We start from the raw sequence: 6000 nt of genomic DNA on the forward strand, positions 1-6000 counted from the left end.
GTCTCATTTTGAAACCAGAAAGAACAGTAGCATTCTGGCTTGCTGTTACTCTGTCAGTGGGGATTTTGATTTTTGTGTTAAGTTTTAGCTTCAGGATTAGTAAAATGCTGTACTTGGTCTGACTGCTGTCACTCAGGAGTGAGGGTTTGGTGTTACGGTAGGTAGTTCATATACAGATCAGCTCAGTATTAGGGAAGGAGGCAAATTAAATTTTAGAAAATATTGGGAAAGAAAAAAAGAGTAAATCAGATAGGAACATTGTGACACTGTCTAAATCTCTGAATCGTCCACACATTGATTAAAGTGTGTAATTCTGGTCCTATAATAACAGAAAGGATAAATGAGAACTAGAAAATCTTTAGAAAAAGGTGGCAAAGTTAATCAAAGGTCTGGAACAGCTGCTGTTGGAGGTGACAGATCTTCAGCCTGGAGAAGAGACAACATAGAGGACAAGAGAAAGCAAAAATTATTTCTGATACAGATTGGGTAAATGGAGAGAGTTACACCTAATGCCAGAGCTACAGACCATAGGATCATAGAATCATAGAATGGTTTAGGTTGGAAGGGACCTTAAAGATCATCTGGTTCAACACCCCTGCCATGGGCAGGGGCACCTCCCACATGAAGTATGCAGGAGCCAGGTTCAAAGCCAATAAAAAGAGGTGGTTCTGCACACAGCAGACAATGCGTGTGGAGTGGCACATCACAGGGTGATCCCGCAACCACCAAGGTGTACCAGCCCAGTACTTGTTCCTCATGTGTTCCTGACACAGACACATTCCAGATGATCAATATGGCATTTTGTAAAGTCATGTCTTCATGCACAATGCAACCTATTAACCATAAGCTTGCTGGGTTGGTATTCAATAATTTGTTTTTCCATTTCATGTTGTGTTTGTTATATATTTCACAAGCGTAACCACTGCTAAGAAACCCTTCTTTCTGGGAGCCTGGATCACTGGTGGAGCAAGGAAGGGCAGGACCTGGGTGCGAAGGCAATGTGTCTGGTTGGGGGCGGACAGGAGTGGGGAAGCGTCTGGGGATGGGAACTTAGTGCAGAGAGTAAGGGGTTCCTCTACCTTATGGGCACCTTTCAGGGGAGTGTGGATGCTTTTTTGCCACAGGGAAGAAGGGACTGAATTTTGTATTTAAAAAGCTGTGAAGGTGATGGAGGGTGAGGAACATATCCTTGTTCCTCATGCATCTCCTCCTGGTGCTCTCCTGCATGACAGACCTGTGCTGAGAGCACTTTCTGGGGAGTGTTCAGCCCCAGCCCTAGTCAGCTCTCAACCATCTGCCAACCTCAGGCTTTTCTTATTGAGGGAAGATGTGAGCTAATATAATAGGAAAGGTCAGAAAAGACCTGTGTTTACCAGGTGCGATTTGACTCCCTATTATGGGCTGCAGAAAGCAACGTGCTGTGTCCTTCTTCCATTACTTAGGCACTGGCCTGAGATAAATCTAACCTGTAAACAGGTATCTTCTACCTTAGAAATGTATTTCTGCATGGGCAAAGTAAATGTTTAGTGTTATCTATCCATAACTGTAGCTTTTTTACTGAGTGTAAAACAGTGGAAACTGAGGTCAGCTGCATTTCTTTGGTAAGCAAACCACTTTCAGTCCAAAGCGTACAGGTCAAAGATGCATAATTTTATCATTTTCCAGTTCTGTAATTCACTGTCAACACTTGGAAAACCCTTTCCAAAGTGCTTCTGCAGGACTTTATTTTAAGGCTCAAAGTCTTTCACTTAGAATCAGATAATAATTTCAGTTTGAAGGACGGCTGGGCTGCTCTGCTCCAGATCGCCTACACATGGAGGCGTAGCCTGTCTGCTTTACCGAGGTGGATGCTGGCTCACAATGCTCCCCAGTCACTGTTACTTCATCTAAGCAAATGTCTTTTATGTCTCATTCTTTTACATAGACTTGCTGGATTTGCTAACTGAATATTCGCTCAAACCGTCACAGTTCTTCAGTGGGCTTTATCGGGTAACTAGAGTAAAGCTTAGATTCAGCAGCATTATGCTTTTAGAAATTGATTTTGAAAGTTCTCTCCTGCAATGGTACCTATTAATGAATGACACAGAACCTCAGTCGAAATACATGGTGATCTGGAACATCCCATCTGGTTATAAAACGTTATAAATCAGTTTCAGTGTTTACCAAACCTACTCTGCATTCATCTTGTACCACTAAATGACTCCACCAAGTGTTGGACTGTCTACAAGACCTTCCTGTAGAGGATGAAAAAGAAAGGCTGATGATGAGAAAAATGGAGATACATCATTATTAAAAGGTAATATATAGTAAATTGGGGGTTTTTTCTTCATAAGTAAATGTAAGGATGATGAAAATATTCATGATAGCAGCGAGAAATGGAGTAACATGAACTGTGAAAACTGAGAAAGTGTGACTCATATAACCTCAAATGCAAAGAAAATAAAACAACCAGCTTAGTTTCCAAAGGAAACAGCATCAAATTTTCATGTCTGTAGCCACTTGCCTTCTCTTAGCTACCCTCCATAACGTTGCAGCTTACTGGCAAATTTCAGTCCGGCTTAACAGAGAGGTACGAGATTGAGAAACCATTATGCTACTCTGTGAAAATCAGTGAAATCCAAATTTGTGCCTCCTGTGGGGAAGGCAGGCAGGACTCAGCTGCTTTAAATTCTGCTGGTCACAGCTGGCAATGAGTATGTAACAAGGAGCCTAAAAAAGCCCAGCAGCCCCAGCTCTGCTCTCCTGCCTGGTGGGAGTCACCCTTGAGGCTGTGAAGTAAAGCTGTGGTTATTCCGGTGAGGAAAGCCATAAATGCTTAGTAAACTAGGATTTATTAACTCCACTGCTTACAGAACAGTTTGCTAAATATTCTGTTTTGTCTTGACTCTATCAGAGTGTTATGAGTGCCACTGTGTTTACTCTGAGTTGGGTTTAAGGTTTTTTTTTCTTTTTTTCTAGGAGTGCAGTTTGGGGGGGGTGGAGGGGGGAAGGTCATGAATGTTTGTACTATGAAAATTTAATGTGTGATGTGAATCAGTACTGTGCATTAACCTTATGCTCTTAATCTGCTTTAGACCATAACAGAGAGATAAACTCAGATTTTTAATCTCATTAATTTCTTCAGGCCAGTTTGTTAGTCAGACGCTGCTGAAGTTGATGATAGGATAGTTTGTCTATAGGGGAGCTAGATACTAAACCTTTTAATACTTTAAGATCACATAAAGACAAGAGATTCTACCACTCTGCAGCTTGCTGAAAGGAACCTACATGTAACTAAAAATAAAATAGTGATAACTAACTCTTTCAGAAAATCTGTCATCAGAACAGAATACCCCATTAATGTCTCTCAGCCTGGCTATTTTCAGCCTAATCAACTTATCTGATTGGCGTCTGGAGAAGAGAAGGCTCTGAGGAGATCTTATTGCGGCCTTCCAGTACCTGAAGGGGGCCTACAGGAGAGCTGGGGAAGGACTTTTTACTCGGGCATGTAGCGATAGGATGAGGGGAAATGGATTTACACTGCAAGAGGGCAGGTTCAGATTGAACATTAGGAAGAAGTTTTTCACTGTGAGGGTGGTGAGGCACTGGCACAGGTTGCCCAGAGAGGCTATTGAGGCCCCGTCCCTGGAGGTGTTCAAGGCCAGGCTGGACGTGGCCTTGGGCAACCTGGTGTGATGGGAGGTGTCCCTGCCCATGGCAGGGGGGTTGGAACTGGATGATCTTCAAGGTCCTTTCCATCTTAAACCGTTCTATGATTCTATTTCATTGCCTTACTTTTAACATACTATTTTTTTCCCTTTCATTTGCACTTGACAATGATTTTCAGGTTTTTCAACAAAATCTTGGTAAATAAAATACTTTTATGTCACTTCATATCAGTAAAATTTGGTTTAAAACAATTGCGTATAGAATCTAGTAAATGTGTAATTTTTCAAAGCTCTTGGAAAAGTGTTCTGTAGCTATTGTTATCTTATGGAAACATCGCAATTACTTTGAGATAGCGTTTCTTCAGGTTTTTTTCAATTCAAATCATAATGCGTTAATTATTGCCACAGGTTCTGATTTAGCAACGATAACCATTATCTTTAGCAGAACTACTCACACACTATTCATATGACTAGAATTAATAACACTTGAACACCTTGTGCAATCACATATCACATTCAAAAACAATTCCTGGGGCTTTTGTTTCTTCTTCTACTTGAATTGTCCTCAGAGGGAAATCTGTTTCCTATCCCCCAGGCTTGTGCTTGCGTTATTAGATTAACACATCATACTAGTTGATCTTTCTCCGGTGCCATGAGTACGTGTGTGTACTTACATACATAAATATCTTTCACACACACAATTGTTCACACACAATTATCTACATATCTCACACAAGTAGTTTTTTATATTTTATTCAATGTTGAAGCAGAAGATCCTCAGAAGGAAGGCTGCCCTTCACTTTCTCATCAGTCTCTTGCAGCCTGAAGATGAGCTGAGCTATTCCTCTGCCAAGTGGATGATTTGGGTCTGATTATCTCAGGTAGAACAGTGTATAAGAATTGAGGGTCTTGTGGAGCACTTGATCAATTGGTTTGGATACTAGGTTAGTAAGCAAAACATTAGTACTGCTGAATTCAAAAAGAAAACGGTGTGCCCTGCCGTGTTTTGCTGCTTGACTATGCAGCCATGTGAGACAACAACAGGACAAAAGCCTTGGTTTGAAACCGAGGGGAAGAAAGGGCAGTTCCCTTTCCAGTTCTGCCTTCAGATTCCTAAATGCAGCTCCCCACCAGTGTGTTTCCATTCAGAGGTGTTGAGCACCTCATGCGGGGCGTTCTGGCTCCTGACGTAGCTTGGGGCTCCTGCTCAGGAGCCAGATGCTCGGGAGCTTGCAGAGAGGGATGTGTGTGTTGACCTGGCCACTGCTCTTTGCTGTGTATAACCATAGTTCTCCCTCCTGCATCAGGCTCTTATTTACATTAATGCTCTTTTCTGAGAAGATGGTGAAATTCTTCACCAATACAATCCAAAAAAAAATTAGTATCTCCATCATTTATACTCTAGAGTGAGCGGCTGTGTGGTGTTTAGTTCTCGGCTGGGGTTAAACCACAACAGTCCTTTAGGAAAACTTATTGTCAACATGACAGTTAGCATCATTCCAGAACAATGTATACAAGTTGTCAGTATTAAAACCCCCAAATTTAACATGCTGAGAAAGTATGCTCTATTTTCCTAGCACACCGAAATTGTTAATTAGTGGGGGATTTTTTTTTTTTTTTTAATTCTCTCCCTCTAATATCATGGCAAGGTAGAAAACTATATAACAAAAGGAAATAAAATGTAAAGCTATAAAAGCAAGAAATCCTGGAAAACAGAAAAGAATAAGCATTGGCTCCCTTGGAGGGTAAGGAAGGAACTATGTGCATAATCTTTTATATATATATAAATAGCTTTTTGGCATAGTGGAACCTGGAAAAGGAAGTCCTCTGAATGGATTAGCTACTTGCTGGGTAACATGGCATCACTGAATTGCTATCCCGTGATGCAGTTGAGCTGTAAATCATAGTCCCATGATGCTCTCTAAGCTATAGACCATGATAAATGTGGTTTTGCTGTTGCAAGCAACATAAACATTTCCTGCTTTATGTGGTTTTAGACAGTATCAGAAGGTAGCTTGAAAGAGACCCAGCTTCCAGAATCTCTGAGGCTGACAAATATACCTTTGGTTAGAAAGTGAAGAAAACAACAAGGTATAATGATCAAAGTAGAAAGCACTTTGATTCTCAGCAGAGGTTATGTATATCTGGTTTTCTGCAAAGGTAAGATATACTACAGCATTTCATCGCAAGCGTGAGGGTCTGGTAACAGAGGGTGCAAAATTGTCTGTTATATCCCAAAGAAGAATATTAGCAGAGTGTTGTGGTTGTAAGGCCAAACATTCAGGCCTTATTACGAAATACCAGAATTAATAGTGTCCAGCCTTGACGTAATAAAAACGTCTGTAAGAATGGG

Source organism: Vanellus vanellus (assembly GCF_965231255.1).
Source record: "Vanellus vanellus genome assembly, chromosome: 6".
Taxonomy (NCBI): Eukaryota; Metazoa; Chordata; class Aves; order Charadriiformes; family Charadriidae; genus Vanellus; species Vanellus vanellus.